At 34.8% G+C, this 18,370-nt stretch overlaps 1 protein-coding gene across 1 annotated transcript in view; it reads right to left on the bottom strand.

Moving 5' to 3' along the window:
• The window catches only part of LOC126977472 (monocarboxylate transporter 4-like), an 86,209-nt gene extending 68,886 nt beyond the window's left edge, over positions 1-17,323 (bottom strand). The window contains exon 1 of the mRNA XM_050826304.1: positions 17,174-17,323. The gene's annotated coding sequence lies outside the window, so the exon portion shown is untranslated. The remainder of the gene's footprint in view (positions 1-17,173) is intronic.
• Positions 17,324-18,370: the final 1,047 nt, after the last annotated feature.

Raw genomic sequence — 18,370 nt, 5'->3', positions numbered from 1 at the left:
TCGTCACCTTGAGCCGAAAGATGTTAAGTCTCATTTGCCCATTAATTTCACTAGCTACGGCACACCAGACCGAAACACAATAATGTTACACATTAATCTAGCCAGCATCCTATGCAAAGGAGCCTCCCACTGATTGTCTGTTGATCGGAATTTTAAAAGCATCAAAATACTATAAAAAAAACATTAATATAGATACAAACTAAACTATTATTAATATAAATAAAACATCTATGACTCGGAAACAAACAAACTCGTTGGTGTGGGACGCGACCTGTGTCGACACTCTGGCTCCTTCTCACGTCCAAGTTACGTTATTTGGTACCGACTGCTGCCTCAGCTGCCGATGACAGGAGACGTTGCAAATAGACATATTAAGTCAATCTCAGTTAATCTTACTTCTTCATGCCGTTTGATGTCGAGAAACTTGACCCGTCGGGTTTTAAACCTCGGAAAATGTACAAAGTACTATCTTCTCGCCTCAATAGTGCTACTGGAAACCCAAGCGCTGGCAGATATTTCGGTCAACGGTTCAGCCTAGCTCTCCAATGCGATAATGCTGCTAGTATTCTTTTCCCGTTATGACAGTGTTAATTTGATATTATCATAGTATTGTAAATATACTTATAAGATATGTTTTGTTTGAATAAATATAATTAATACACCTTTGATATAATAATAATAATAAGCCATTTATTCCATAACCCATAATATACAATCAAATGTTAGTAATTTTAAGTTCTTAAAATCTAGGGTTAATTTTATTTAAAGTGACCAGTTATTAATAATAATTATTTATTCTATATAATTTTGGTTATGGACCCCATTTTGGGTATAAGCCTCCCCCAACTTTTTCCATTTTTCCCTATCCTTGGCCTGATCGATCCAGTTTCTCCCCACCGACTGCACGATGTCATCTGCCCATATCTGCTTTGGTCTACCAGTGCATCTTTTACCTGGTGGTCCTTTCCATTTGGTGGTCCCTATTATCCACCTTCTGTCTGTGAAGCGTGCAATGTGGCAATGGGATGGCCACACCTTTGATATACTATATGTATCTTTTTGAAAAACTCATGTTTTGCGTAATTGAAAAATAAATTTTATAATATGACTATGTTACTTCTTAAATCATAATGCGGGCAATATGACTTGTATGTAATGGTGCCTTTTTATGTTTTTGTCACCAAGCAATAATGTGATTAGCAAGACTTATTATATTTATGATCTCACCATCGTAATATGTCTCAAGGTGATAATGGTATTAGTGGCGGAGCTCAGAATATTGGGTCTTTCAAGAATTCGTGCACCTCTTTGGAATGGGTAGGGCGTATCACTACTATCAGTTGAACCTGTCTATTATTTCGTCACTTTTTCTCATTAAAAATAGATACAAAATCTATATTCTAATAAATTGAGAGCTATTTTTTTCCTTCGGTTATACTGCGAAAACTACTGAACCGATCGGAATAATACTTATACCATAAGATGCAACGTGATTCGGAGAAGGTTGAAGTATATGATATGTTGGTGATAACTTATCCTACTATTTTTTGACTTAGAAATACTCAGTCAATCAACTGTTATGAACTGGTATTTAATTTAAATGGCAAAACATCGTTTACTGGTTCAGATAGTTTATATATATTAGAGATACAGTCATTTCAATAATCCCTTTAAGATGCTTTCATGTTTTAATCTAATCTGTAGATCTACAACGACAAATCATAGCAGAGTCTACCGCAGTTGGCATTATTTCAATTGAGTGTCGATTGCAGATACCAGATACAGGCGGCTTGAACCAGATTCCTAGACTATTAATTTACCAGCTCAGATTAAAACCAGCCTAGTGACACGGAACATAGATGGTTACAAAAATGCTCAAATTCTTTTTTCTCGCATAGCCACTTTGTGGAATCAATTACCGGGTGCCCGAACCGATACGACTTAGGGACCTTCAAGAAAAGAGCATACTCCCATCTTAATTGCCGGCAACGCATCTATTACCTGTACGGTACAGGCTGTACCTGTGAGCCTCTTACCCGTTTGCCTCCTCTTAATAAAAAAAATTCATCAAATTCAAATTCAAATTCAAATTCAAATTCAAATTCAAATTCAAATTCAAATATTTTTAATCAAAATAGGATTTAAAATCACTTATTGAACGTCAAAATCTACCACCCATCATTCAACTGAAACTCAAAAACAAATAATGCCTAACATTCGATATTACCTTTTTTTTAAGGATTAAGAGGAGAAACGAGCGTACGGGTCACCTGTTGTTAAGGGATCACCGCCGCCCACAATCTCTTGCAACACCAGAGGAATCACAGGAGCGTTGCCGGCCTATCCTAACTTGTCGCGTGTCGTGCGAAGATGAATTTCGTCGGCAGGTATCAGGCTAAACACAACCTGCCTGGATAATGTCTGATATCAGCTCAGTTTTCCCGAACAAATACGACTTAGGGATCTTTAGCTTAGAGGCCGGCCCATTTTAAAGGCCGGCAACGTCACTCCTCATCACGTCAGCCTCTTGCCCATTTGACTCCTATTATATAAAAAAAAATTAACACACCATTACATTGTCGTAGACTACCACCATATAAACTTTATCTCTTTACAATATGAATTCAGACAAGACCACATAAGGTTATAAGTGGGAGGCTTCTCGGGATGCCGGCTAGATTATGGGTACCACAACGGTGCCTATTTCTGCCGTGAAGCAGTAATGTGTAAGCATTATTGTTTCGGCCTGATGGTATCAATTCAAAATTAAACTTAACTTAATATATATATATTTCATTATGTTTATTTATTTATAAGTATTTGTTTTATCTATTACTATTTAATTTTATAAAGTTTCTTATTTTAAGATAGGTATACTTTAAAACAAAGTATTGGTATATTGTTTTAGTTCTATTTCAATCATTATTAACATTAAAAAGAATTACATAGCAGACGGTAATCACTGGTTGGCTCTGCACAGGATTTCCTAGTGGAATCTAATCTCTGTTTTTAAGAATGACACTGTAAATTGATATTAGGCATGAAGAACAATACATGTAATTATAATAAATAAAGAATTGAAATAAAATGATGGATGCCGCGGCCGTAGCTAGTGAAATTACTGTGCAAATGTGACTTAACATCTTATGTCTCAAGGTGACCAGCGCAATTGTAGTGCCGCTCTGAATATTTGTGTTTTTCAAGAATCCTGAGCGGCACTGCATTGTTATGGGCATTGCGTATAAATTACCATTAACTGAACGTCCTGCTCTCTCGTCCCTTATTGTCATAAAAAAGTACTAAATATTAGAACGTAAGTCTCGAAACATTCCTGTGTTTTGTATGTATTTTACTTCACACCTTACTATTTGAACAATATTCAAGCATTCTCAACGCATTCAGAATAGGAATGCGTTGAATTTAGAATTGTGGTATTCACAGCAGATGTTTATTTGGCATTTGTTGTGCATTTCATTTGCCTTTGGTGCTTTAAGCATTCTACTAATTGTCGTAGCGATTTTAATATGTGTTTCGTCACCTTCTTTTTCGTCGGATTACTCTTGACAGAGCAGTCGTGGTCACGTCGAACGACGAACGATTCTACGCCAGATATCCCTGGCTGTTGCTTCTCTAGCACATGTGTTGAGGGGAGTATTGGTTAGGGCTTTGACCTGGTCTATCCAGCGCATAGGGGAGCGTCCTCTTGACCTACTGCCGTTGACCCTTCCCTGAACAACAAGTCTCTCTATGGCATGCTCTCCACGTCGCGTGATTTGTCCGAAGTATCTAAGGATTCTTCACCTTACAAATAGCCAAATTTAGATTATTTATACGTTTAGACAGACTATGACTGAGAGCTGTAAACGTCGAAAAGAAATTAATTTAGAGTTTACCTTATAGAGCCTTTATTTTGAGCAATGCACGAACACTAACACAAAGTGCGATACAAATCGCGAGTGTAAGACGTAGCTTGCCACGCACACTAAGGCAGCCTAGTGAAACTCTCTAAGAAAAAAGAAATTGTATGAAACGTGCTGCTTGTTTCGACTTTAATCTTATAAAAAAATGGAGATCCGCTACGTTTTGAGCAACTGTTCGTTTTCAAACTTAGCCCGATTATACTTCGTCGCAATAATATTGTTATTACAATTTCAAACATATGACAAATGACTGCACGTTTCATACTGAACTAATTTTCAATTTTTACTTTGGCAGTCCCACATCTAATTACGTAGTATTTACATCCTATTTACACTAAAGTATTAAACCTGACCTGTTTTTATCGGTTGTCTTACAGTAAGAGACTCTATCTACATATAAATTATGTAGGTAGCCAAAAAATAATAAATAGTGTGAATCGTATATCGCTTGATAATAATTTGACTAAACAAATGATCTTAATAATTACATTATCTGTAAACTACTTAGCGAAGACTGCGAATCTTTTGTGAACAGTCTGCATCAACTTCATCAACAACTACATCAACAATCATCAGCGACCTCTGCTCTAAACCGGAAACAATTAAAATTATTTTACTATATTTTTTTTTTTCAGGAAGAGAGTACAATCCACTTACTAGGCGAGGCTCCTTTGCACAGGATGTCGGCTAGATTATGGGTACCACAACGGTGCCTTTTTATGCCGTGAAGCAGTAATGTGTAAGCATCATTGTGCTACGTCGTAGCAAGTGAAATTACTGGGCCAATGAAACTTAACATCTTATATCTCAAGGTGACGAGAGCAATTGTAGTGCCGCTCAGAATTTATGGGTTTTTCAAGAATCCTGAGTGGCACTGCATTGTAATAGGCATGGCGTATCAGTTACCTTCATCTGAACGACCAGCTTGTCTCGTCCCTTATTTCATAAAAAAAATTACACCTTGTCTTAAGTGGTCTGCGCCGCCCAGTTTCTCGCAACTCTAGAGGAATCACAAAAGCGTTGCCAGCCTTTAAGGAAAGTGAACGCGCTTTTTTTGAAGGTACCACAAGGAAACTCATTCCACAGCTTTGTAATACGTGGAAGGAACCTCCTTGAAAACCGTACTGTGGAGGACCACCACACATCCAGATGGTGGGGATGATAATCTAATAGCCACGTGATCCAGTCGTTCAGAGAGAACTGGGTCCCCGACAATTCGAGCTGCTCTACGTTGCGTTATCATACTATAAATCATATTTTATGTTTGATACTGTAACGACTTGTCTTTTTACCACACGTTGCTGTTACATATTATTATTATTACTTAATATTATTATGTTATTTAACTATTATATTACCACATGCCGACCGTTCTAGTCTTAACGAATTATCTGTTCTCTAGAATGTTTTTTATTGTCATTTATGTGTACCAAATGTAAATTACATTCTTTTTAACCTTTCAGCCAACGACTTTGCAAGAAGACGTACAAATAAGATCACCTTGTACAGAAAATCCAAACTTTGAATCTTGCTCAAAAACTTCTAAAATACTTCTTTATTTTATGCGGTTATGATCTTCATTGCAGAGAAGAAGTTAGAAGATACACACATAAACAACTTTTTACTATCAACATAATATCTGTTATGTAGTCGCAAAAGCAACTCTTTAATAGGAACGTTGTTTAAATAGCCCAGTTGCGTGAACTAAATCCTTTTCACAGTGTGGGAATGAAAGAAGTTTTTAAAGCAGTATCCCTTTGTCTGTTCAAAGAAATTATATGAAAACACTGCAATAACCCATATTTTATTCAAAAGCATAGATATCATATCTGTATTGAAAGTGTATAATAGTAACAAGCAGATAATAAAACTAAAGAATAATGAATGCATTAACAGGCCCTGAATAATAAATCCTTTGTTGGAATATGACAACAGAAACACACGTGAAACGAAATTTAATATGCGGAAGTCTCTACGAAATTGCTAAAAACAATAACAAAAAAAGTTGCGTGCGTACAAACTACACATGTCAGAACTGGAACCTGTATTATGCATGAACCTCTAAACTGCATATGAAGTCCTGGTACATGTTTTCAACCGCTATGAAAGACATTACTATCACCGCTACCATATTTATGCTCATTTACCATTATTATGTTCATAAGACAATCTATTCTATTATGATCGCCTCGTACTGAATAATGCTTCACTTCTATCTCATTTTCTCCCATGTTTTAAATCTTATGAATTAATGTGTCTGTCTCTTTTTACTGTCTCGCTTTTTCGTATCATCGATTTTCAAATCACAACGATGCTAAAGAAGTTTCCACTTCAAAAATATTTTAACATCCATATAATATATATCTGACGGGAATTGATTTAAAGATATTAAATAAGTGGGAGAGTTAAAATCCCTGTAAGTTAGGTTTTACACCTGGGCTTACGACATTTTCCTTCATCGTTAAATCTTTTCTATTGAATAGTATAACTAGGTCTACGTATAGATGTGGCTGGTAGCTGGTGTTATGTCAACACTAGAGGAATATTCATCACCGAGAGCGTTGCTGACTTGTCGCTCAACCATGTCGTATCATCCTGGAAACACTACACAAACTAGCTCATTCTATAGTTTGATAGTTGAATAAACGTATTTATTAATTGGTAAAATTTAAAGTAAATTTTTTGACGGGTGGATATCGAACCGACGCACAAAGAAACAACGGTAGTGCCTTTGCCCGTCTCATGCTACCGAAGCTCTCATCATTAAGTTATACGAGGGTTGTCCATGCCAAACCTTATTCCTTACATATCCATCCTTCTCATACCAAAGCCTTATTCGTCTACAGGACCTATTTTATCTAGTGGCAGTCTCAGAGAATAGCCTCCGGTACAAGGATATGAACAGTTCGTCCGTGGCACCAAGCAAGTGAACACACCGCCAGTCTATCTGCGTTGACACACGGAGAAGACACGGCTAATTAGTTGTTCGGTACTGAGTGTGCAAACCTACCGCAACTAACGCCGCGATAATTCGACAATACAGTGTGTGCCGTGCTCCAAAATACAGTCCCCTTGCAAGAGGAGAACAGAGGAATACCAGATCGGTCGTTCCTAACATTTTCCTGTCCTTTGATTCCCTTCTTAACACAAAACCGCTTCGCAATCACGTGATAATTGCCCCAAGTACGTGCATACATTTTTATGGTACAAGGGTCAACCAGAACGTTCTTGGAAAATCTAAAACTTATAGTAGTAGGGGCTAAAGTGAACTAATAAGTTACATTATTTTCAAAATAGTATCCATTCACGTCAATAAATCACTGCATCATATGGAACCACTGAGAAAATCTCTTTGGTCACTCGTCATAATGAGTCTCTTCGACAGCCTTTTGGATCATCCATCATCAAAGGCCAATCGTAGTCCATCATAACCTTCTTGTTGACTTAAATGACATTAAATTCATGCTGACATTTTTTTATGAAATAGGAGGACAAACGAGCGAACGGGTCACCTGGTGTTATGTGATCACCGCCGCCCACATTCTCTTGCAACACCAGAGGAATCACAAGAGCGTTGCCGGCCTTTAAGGAAGGTGTACGCGCTTTTTTTGAAGGTACCCATGTCGTATCGTCCCGGAAACACCGCACAAGGAAGCTCATTCCACAGCTTCGTAGTACGAGGAAGAAAGCTGCTTGAAAACCGCAGTGTGGAGGACCGCCACACATCCAGATGGTGAGGATGATATCCTAACTTGTGGCGTGTCGTGCGAAGGTGGAATGACACATATAATTTTCAAACAAATGTAAAACAAATTAATAAAATACATAATATTGTTTGAAGTATTCCATTTTCAAAGCTTTTTTTACTTTATTGTTTTCAATTGACCATTTCTAAGAACTTCCAGTGTCCCCCTCGTATAAACCAAGTAATGATTAAAGTTAAAAATCCATCTAATAGATTTTGCTTGGACGCTTAGTAACTACTCAGTCATGCTCGACATGATATATAATTCAATAATAAAATTGCAAACAAAGTTATGATGCTGATCCTGTTTCAACTTGGATCGCCCAATATATATTTTATTACTTAATGAATTTCCCGTTGCGATGAATATTTAAACATACATTGAATTGAGCCTGTAGTGGTAAAGTTTGAATTAGGTACATAATTTTTCCGTCTCATTTTGTGGATTTCGCTATTGCTTTAGTCCAGTTTTACCAGTTCTCAGAGGCTCCTTTGAATCGGATGCCGGCTACATTACGGGTACCACAACGGCGCCTATTTCTGCTGTGAGGCAGTAATGTGTAAGCATTACTGTGTTTCGGTCTGAAGGGCGCCGTAGCTAGTGAAGTTACTGGGCAAATGAGACTTGACACCTTATGTCTCAAGGTGATGAGCGCAGTTATAATGCCGCTCAGAATTTTTGGGTTTTTCAATGAGCGGCACTGCATTTTAATAAGCAGGGCATATCTATTACCATCAGCTAAATATCCGAGCAGGACATTAGGAGACGAGTAGTCTCGTCCCTTTTTTTTAATAATAAAAAATTGTTGGAATGATGATCAATTAAATTAAATCAACATATATTTTTTTTTACTATCAAACATTCTTGATTTTTGTATCTCTTTGGTTTTTAACACCAAATCATTATTCAGATGACATTAATATCATCATTAACCGCGTCACTTTGTTTAGTTTCGTTTTTTATATATCTTTATTTATGAAGTGAAACTTTCTTTAGCGGCGTTGCTATATATCAGCTTGGTTATAGACAGTCTCTCAAAGAAAAATTTAAAAAAATAAATATTATGACTGTTCATTGTCAGTACATTTATGAAAATTTAATATATGTTCACAAAAATCGTCACCTTTTTGCTCTTAATAGTGATTTTCATTATTATAACACTAGAAATAAGGGACTGCTTGTAACTAATTCTAGTAGGCTTCATAAGATACATAAAAGCTTTAAGGGTAAATGTATACACTTCTACAATAAAGGCCCAGCCACTGTTCAGGCATTATCTATAAATAAATTTAAATGTTTTATAAAAAAATGGCTCTGTCTTAAATCCTATTACTCCACTGCTGAATATCTAAATGATCGGACAGCTTGGGACTAGGAAATCTTGGAAAATCTAAAACTTATAGTAGTAGGGGCTAAAGTGAACTAATAAGTTACATTATTTTCAAAATAGTATCCATTCACGTCAATAAATCACTGCATCATATGGAACCACTGAGAAAATCTCTTTGGTCACTCGTCATAATGAGTCTCTTCGACAGCCTTTTGGATCATCCATCATCCAAGGCCAATCGTAGTCTATCATAACCTTCTTGTTGACTTAAATGACATTAAATTCATGCTGACATTTTTTTATGAAATAGGAGGACAAACGAGCGAACGGGTCACCTGGTGTTATGTGATCACCGCCGCCCACATTCTCTTGCAACACCAGAGGAATCACAAGAGCGTTGCCGGCCTTTAAGGAAGGTGTACGCGCTTTTTTTGAAGGTACCCATGTCGTATCGTCCCGGAAACACCGCACAAGGAAGCTCATTCCACAGCTTCGTAGTACGAGGAAGAAAGCTCCTTGAAAACCGCAGTTTGGAGGACCGCCACACATCCAGATGGTGAGGATGATATCCTAACTTGTGGCGTGTCGTGCGAAGGTGGAATGACACATATAATTTTCAAACAAATGTAAAACAAATTAATAAAATACATAATATTGTTTGAAGTATTCCATTTTCAAAGCTTTTTTTACTTTATTGTTTTCAATTGACCATTTCTATGAACTTCCAGTGTCCCCCTCGTATAAACCAAGTAATGATTAAAGTTAAAAATCCATTTAATAGATTTTGCTTGGACGCTTAGTAACTACTCAGTCATGCTCAACATGATATATAATTCAATAATAAAATTGCAAACAAAGTTATGATGCTGATCCTGTTTCAAATTGGATCGCCCAATATATATTTTATTACTTAATGAATTTCCCGTTGCGATGAATATTTAAACATACATTGAACTGCGCCTATAGTGGTAAAGTTTGAATTAGGTACATAATTTTTCCGTCTCATTTTGTGGATTTCGCTATTGCTTTAGTCCAGTTTTACCAGTTCTCAGAGGCTCCTTTGAATCGGATGCCGGCTACATTATGGGTACCACAACGGCGCCTATTTCTGCTGTGAGGCAGTAATGTGTAAGCATTACTGTGTTTCGGTCTGAAGGACGCCGTAGCTAGTGAAGTTACTGGGCAAATGAGACTTGACACCTTATGTCTCAAGGTGATGAGCGCAGTTATAATGCCGCTCAGAATTTTTGGGTTTTTCAATGAGCGGCACTGCATTTTAATAGGCAGGGCATATCTATTACCATCAGCTAAATGTCCGAGCAGGAGATTAGGAGACGAGTAGTCTCGTCCTTTTTTTTTAATAATAAAAAATTGTTGGAATGATCATCAATTAAATTAAATCAACATATTTTTTTTTTACTAACAAACATTCTTGATTTTTGTATCTCTTTGGTTTTTAACACCAAATCATTATTCAGATGACATTAATAGCATCATTAACCGCGTCACTTTGTTTAGTTTCGTTTTTTATATATGTTTATTTATGAAGTGAAACTGTCTTTAGCGGCGTTGCTATAGACAGCTTGGTTATAGACAGTCTCTCAAAGAAAAATTTAAAAAAAAAATATTATGACTGTTCATTGTCAGTACATTTATGAAAATTTAATAAATGTTCACAAAAATCGTCACCTTTTTGCTCTTAATAGTGATTTTCATTATTATAACACTAGAAATAAGGGACTGCTTGTAACTAATTCTAGTAGGCTTCATAAGATACATAATAGCTTTAAGGGTAAATGTATACACTTCTACAATAAAGGCCCCGCCACTGTTCAGGCATTATCTATAAATAAATTTAAATGTTTTATAAAAAAATGGGTCTGTCTTAAATCCTATTACTCCACTGCTGAATATCTAAATGATCGGACAGCTTGGGACTAGATTGTGATTATTTTATAGCGATAGAAATGTCTGTACAATATTGTATATTTTTTTTGAAAACAGCGCAAAAAAAAGAATGCTGGGAGAGTTTCGTGCGCCGGTTCTTCTCTCTCAGAGCGCCATTTGTTTCCGAAGCGGTAGTATTATCTAGTAGTATAAGAAATGACATCAAAAAGAATTCTAAAGGAATCAATTTTGAGAAAATAAATGCCTTTTATGCCTTTAAGCACTTTTCGTCGGATGGGTACAAAATGTTAAACTCGCGTCAGGACACGTGACCTGAGCGAAAATTCGTAAGACTGTCGTTGAAATTGTGGATGAAAGTTAATTTTTCTTAGAGATAAACCGTTTAATGTAAAATAATTGTAATAGTCCTGAATTGTTAAATGTTTTGTGTTATATAAATTGTTATTTTTGTTGCTAATACTTTTATACTGATAAATATAACAATGTGTGCAAAATTATTCCCTAACCATTCCAAAATATTCAAAAATACCCAACGTTCACGTTCAAGTCTTAGATTCTGCCGGCACTCCCGACGGTTTGCACACCCGTATTTTTTTTAAATGCTTCCTATTTCAAATAGTACCATCGACAAAATTGATATCATAAAAACATTCAGCTTATCACGTTTGAGGATCAAAATACTGATTTTAAACTGTTTAAATTGCAGGAGTTAATCATCAGTCAGAGATATCGACGATCATGACGTTGACATTTTTCAAGTCATGTCAAGTAATTTAGAAATAAAGTTTTAGAAAAAATAACGACCACGGTAGATAATAGTTTGTATTAGATTGTTAATGACTTATTAATTACCACTTTATAATTATTTACATTGTATAGTTTCAAGAATAAGATTAAATTACTTAATTTTTTCATAATTAAAATGTTGAATGTACCTAATTAGAATAACCGACCTAGAATTAGTATGTAAGAGCAAATCAATTGTTAATGTTAAGTTGAGTTATTGTTGGTACATCTTAAATAAAAAAATAAATAAATCGGTATATTCAGGCTAATTTATTTATCGTCACACATATCGTCACACTGTAATTTAAAACATTATATTCGAACAAACCATCACATTAACTCACACCACTCACATTCACTCACATCACACAACCTCCTCACCATTTCAGTTACTCAATATATACGAATTCTTCTATTCTTTCTATTAAATTTTTTCTTGTAGATTTTTCTTAATTTTCAGGTAGTATTTTTCGTTTTTGTTAAGCTACAAAATCATTGGACTGTTATTAGTATTCATTTTAAGTATCGTATCTATTCTGTTTTATTTTTTATATATTTGTATCATAAATAAATAAATAAAACTAAAACACAGAATATTTCCTTCCCATTCAGTGTTCAAATATCGTTACTATTGGTTATGTTTTCAAGGAGTAAATAGTCGAGAATGAAACAATGATTTTTGAATTTTTCGAATTAGAATTCTTAAATCTTAGAACGACTTCAGCTGTTAGCTCTTTACTTAAGAAGTTACACAAGATCAGATATAAAGATATGCACAAAGTCTGCGTTATTATACTGAGAAAATGTTTAAAGTTAAAATAACTAAAAGAAATCGCTATAAAAGTAGAAAATAATTTTAAATGCAGATAGTTCATTCACAGCTGACTTCTGAAAGCTTTTATTAAAAATGAGATAAATCAATTATTATAAATATCTTTATATTGCTATAGAGCAACAGCCCACTCTCCATATTAAGGATTATTTTCTACTATTGATGCGTGGCTTCTAGTGTTTTTATACGCTTTTTATTAGTTTCACCTGTATTTTTGTATGTTTGTAACCGACTTCTTTGGGCGCGATTTTGACCCACTTTAAACGGCTAGATTTCGTTCAAACTTTGTAGATTTATCGAGGACCGATGACATTACACTAATTTGATAAAAAAATAATAGTTTAAAAAAACTAAATAACACGCTTTTTATATATAGAAAACCGAACTTAAAAATAGAAAATAAATAAAAGTTTAGTTAAAATTGAAGTGAAACTTATTTAGAATCGTTGTGATTTGAAACTCGATGAAACTAAAAAGCGAAACGATAGAAATACAAACAGGTAAAAATGTAGGATTCAGCCGGCGAGAGAATGAAATAGGAAGCATTATACAGTGTTTTGGTACCAGACGATTATAAATGAAGAAGAGATTGTCTTATTTATGACGAAAGTATATCTTAATATATTCTCGTCATGCGCTGGACGTATTACTACATAGACACAAGGAAAACATAAATATTGTAGCGGTGATAGTAATGTCTTTCATAGCTGTTGAAATCATGTGTCATCTTTGGAACATGTACCAGGACTTCACTATCACTTTTTACCACGTCTGAATTGCACTCAATTATTTTTATTAATTTTTAAACTTAAAAACAGTGGATGTGACCTTCCTTTTCTTTTAAGTGAGGAACAAATGTGCCAGAAGGCCACGCTCTTCCATATCAATTAATATAAACAGTACGAAAAACTAGCGATCACAAATGTCTATAAAACTATAATATAACAAGACAAAAATATTATACGAACAGGATGTCTGTGTGCTTGTGTGTTTGTGTATGTGTGTCTGTGAGTATGTGTGCGTGTGTGTAGTATGTTTCAATGTTACTTTTCAAAATTGGTCATCATATTCGACTACGACAATTACTTTAGCCATAACTATGTTATGGTAGATTAAAAAAGACTTAAATATCGGAATACCTTAAAAAGATTCGGCCGAGTATCGTTAATTTGCTCCTAAGAATTGAAGAGTTCCGTTACTTTGTCATAGATTCCGTAATCAGAACCTAACCAAACTATTTTTGAAGTATATCGTTTCTAATAAAAAAAAGAATCATCGAAATCGGTTGCCGCGATATTGAATTATTCGTAAATTTATCCTCTACTTTACGTATGTATAGCAAATTTAAGACTTTTATGGTTTTCTCATGGATTCCAGTGTCAGATCTGGACCAATTACAATGGAACCACACGGGAAGCACGAACTTTCAAATAAAAAAGAATTATCAAATTTGGTTCACCCAGTTGAAAGTTTTGAGGTAACAAACATAAAAAAAAAGATACAAGCCTCTTACCATTTTTTATTTGGTACCTATTACGTACAGACTAATAAAATGCCTATTATTTCTGTAGCTTTCTAGCCCAGTGGGCTTAAATAAACTTTCAAATGTCAGCTCACGTCATAAAAATACATAATAGGGCGATTTTATAAATGCGGAGTAAAATTCCACGCAGCCTTTTCCAGCTTTATTCAAACCAAGCGTGCTACGTGATATTTCCTTCAAGAGATGCTGACAAAGTGCCTCATTATCTTCCGACTGATGATATTCATAAAACTACTCAAACGTTAGTAGATTCTTTATGTAATGTTTTATTCAGTTCTATTTTATCTGTAGACTAGACAATGCCTCGCGGTTTCACTCGCGTTAGATTCCGATCTCGTGGCAGTGGGAAGTCTACTAAGTCATACTATAGATTTATTTTTGTTAACATAAAAATTCTATTTCACTTTTTTTTATGGAATCGAAGGACAAATGAGCGTACGGGTCACCTGGTGTTAAGTGATCACCGCCGCCCACATTCTCTCGCAACACCAGAGGAATCACAAGAGCGTTGCCGGCCTTTAAGGAAGGTGTACGCGCTTTTTTTGAAGGTACCCATGTCGTATCGTCCCGGAAACACCGCATAAGGAAGCTCATTCCACAGCTTTGTAGTACGTGGAAGAAAGCTCGTTGAAAACCGCACTGTGGAGGACCGCCACACATCCAGATGGTGGGGATGATATTCTAATTTGTGGCCTGTCGTGCGTGGCGTGATTATTTTATTAATGCATTATTATTTTAATGGAATGTCCGATTTTAATAAATTAAAAAGTATTATGCAGGTATGAATGGGGTAAGGACTAATGCAGAGTATGAATAATATGGTTTGATTATTGTCGACATTTATATCAACTTTTAAAATGTAAAAATGTAGTTATAGTTCCATAACTACAGTAGTTGGACATTTGGTATTTTTGTACATATTGATACGTTCTATAATACTGAAGAACAGTTTTTTGTTCTATCATCAATAGTTTCCGCAGCGCACGCGACGGCAGATAATTTATGACTAATTTTATACACCTTGGGTTATATTATCGAATTTTTACTAAGGATCCCTATATACTTTAAAATGTAATATAGCCTATGTCACTCACTGAAGATGCTGAAGACGTAATAGTGAAAGAATTTTAAAAATTTGTTCAGTAGTTTTTGTGTGAAAACATTACAAACATACACACAAAAACACAAATGTTTCCTCTTTATAATATTAGTTTAGTATTAGTAAGATCTAGTATATTAGAAATGACATCAAAGATAATTCTAATGGAATCAATTTTGAGAATATAAATGCCTTTTATGCATTTCAGATTTAGTACTTATATTTATGTATATAAATATAAATTGTATGTTCGTTATAAAGTTCTGTACTGTTTTGAAATTGTTAATAATAATAATAAAATATTAATATTAGTACAAGCATGTATGAACGATTATTTACGAGTTGAAGAAGTCGATTAATTATGTCAGGAATAATAATAGACGCACGTTATCTCCGCCTTAATCTCTGAGAGAAAAGCTGTTGACACTGTCAAACTAGAAAGCACAACAATGAGAATAGACGATGTAATTTGGTGATTTTTAAAATTTTTATTGAATCATTCCATATGTAACGAAGATATACTCTTTGAGCATATGCAAGCTCAATATATTGTCGTCACTTCGAAAGATTTCATTTTCTTATGATATTTTTAATGTTTATTGGTTATGTTATTTATTATTATTACAGATTATAATACTTATTATCTTCCTTCAAAGCCAGTAACTGTGTGGCCATGATCATCGGAAAACTCGGAAAAACGCGTTTTCCTTGAGCCAAGCCAAGGGTAAAGCGAATTGAATAAAATCTTGGGATCCGTTTTCGAGATATTTCTGAAAAATATAGGAATATTGAATAAGAAAATAATTCGTATGTAATTATGTATGCGGATTACAGTTTATCTATTTCTATAGAGATAATCATAGAAGGCTCATACTACCAAAAACGTATTCACAAAGGTGACCTAGTTAGATCGATTATTCGGCCCTAAGACCAGCGGCTCCTTTGCACAGAATGCCGGCTAGATTATGGGTACCACAACGGCGCCAATTTCTGCCGTGAAGCAGTAATGTGTAAACATAATGGTGTTTCGGTCTGAAGGGCGCTGTAACTAGTGAAATTACTGGGCAAATGAGACTTAACATCTTGTCTCAAGGTGACGACCGCATTTGTAGAGCCGCTCAGAATTATTGGGTTTTTCAAAAATCCTGAGTGGCACTTCTAAATAAATCATACATATATATTATCCAAACTGTTACAGCTGATTCCGATATATAAAACAGTGTAAAGGAATATATGTAAGGATCGTTTACATATATCTGATAACATTATTGCAAGTGTAGTATATATTATATATTTAGTTGTTCTTTTGAAGGCTATAAAGCAGTTAATATGTATATTATATGTTATCCCTACCTAATCGTAATATTGACGTAAAATTGTAAAAAATGTATTCAGTAGTTCTTGCGTTTTGCCCGGATATAAAGACAAACAGACAAAGAAAATAAAAAGAAAAATTCGATAGCGTACCTCTTTGGATTCAGTATTCTTTGTACAAAACACTTTTACTTTATTAACGATTTAATTATATAAATACCTATATATTATAAAGAAAAATAATTTATTTAAGACTAGTTTTGGCATATGGAGTTAGGAATAAAAAATATCAAACATAAAATGGAAATTTAATAGATAAGATATCCAAATAAATAATTACTTAGTTGATTAGCTTATTAGTAGCAAGCGTAATCTAAACGACTATTGAAAATAATTATTTTAAATGTTAATGTTAGTCAAATAATTCTTGAACTTGTTTTGAAATAGAAATTTAAATAGATCATTAATAGATATATATATCAAATATAATTTACAAAATCAATAAACTAAACTATCTCATCAAATAATAGCAAAATAAATTTATTGGGATGAGTGTTCACTGAACGCAAAGCATAGTATAAAACCGTCATTTATCGTGTAAATCGCCTTGATAACACCGATTCCCTTCAATCATTTACGACTTAAAAGTAGACAATTTAATGACAGATTTTGTATTAACACTAAAAAAAACTTACAAGTAAAGAAGCAGTACTTTTCGTAGCTCAATCAACGTTCATAGTCCACAAACACTACCGGAAAGAGTAAACTGTAATGCTGTGAAAGCGCGCGTAAAATTTTCAATACGGCAGCACACATCCAGTCGGCGGTTCGTAGAATACTGAGCTCTCGTCGCCGTAGGCCGTAGCTACATGAAAACCCCGGGACAGTCGACAGTCGACACCCCACATCTCATCGGCCTTGTAAATTCTTATATCCCCAATTCATAAGGAATACATTCAAGTGCCTTAAATGAGAAACAATTACTCTTTGTGGAGGGTGTGAGGTATGTGAATGCGATTTCCTTTCCTCTTTATAATTTTTGTGCGTACTGTTACATAAAATATATTGTTGACTCATCTAAAACCCAACCACTTTTTCTAGCCAATATTCCATACTCAGAAATATATTTTTCTATATAAGCAATACATTTCCCTCATTTAAGGCTTTTTCTTTAAATCGCTTTCACCGACCTAACTACAGTTCTTGCCCCAGTAGGCCTGTCGGTTAGCTTGAGAAAAGGAATAGGGAATTTTAGGTACAAGGAGTAACTTGGATCTTTTGTGTAAATATACGATTATTTGTTTGTCAATTTCCTTATGTTTTATTTATTAAAGTATATAGAAAGCACCACACAACAGTACGATTTTTATGATAGCAATTTTAAAAGAAATATATGACAAGACATGGTGTGCACAATTTGGACCGATTCGGACAGGTGGATTTAAAGAAATCTCAAAAAAGGCTTTACCGATCGATTCCAAAAACTAATCAACTCTTAATATAAAAAAAAATCACGTGGATCGCCACCAAGATTGTGAAGTGAAATAAACATTTATCAGACTTTAGCGCTCAAACAGCTCAAAAACATAGAACAGCTAACTCTTTGGGCACGAAGAGCTCAACATCGTCATAAGTACATTTAGAAGGATTTAGTTACAGAATAAGGAACCGCAAAGGTGTCTATTTCTGCCGTGAAGCAGTAATGTGTAAGCATTACTGTGTTTCGGTCTGAAGGGCGCCGTAGCTAGTGAAATTACTGGGCAAATGAGACTTAACATCATACGTCTCGAGGTAACGAGCGCTATTGTATTGCCGCTCAGAATTTTTGTGTTTTTCAAGAATCCTGAGTAGCACTGCATTGTAATGCAGTTGGGCAATTTCATAGAAAATGG

The sequence above is a fragment of the Leptidea sinapis genome, chromosome 45 (genome assembly GCF_905404315.1).
Source record: "Leptidea sinapis chromosome 45, ilLepSina1.1, whole genome shotgun sequence".
Taxonomy (NCBI): Eukaryota; Metazoa; Arthropoda; class Insecta; order Lepidoptera; family Pieridae; genus Leptidea; species Leptidea sinapis.
The sequence above is the reverse complement of the archived record's forward strand: the minus strand, read 5'-3'. Positions and strand labels throughout refer to the sequence as shown.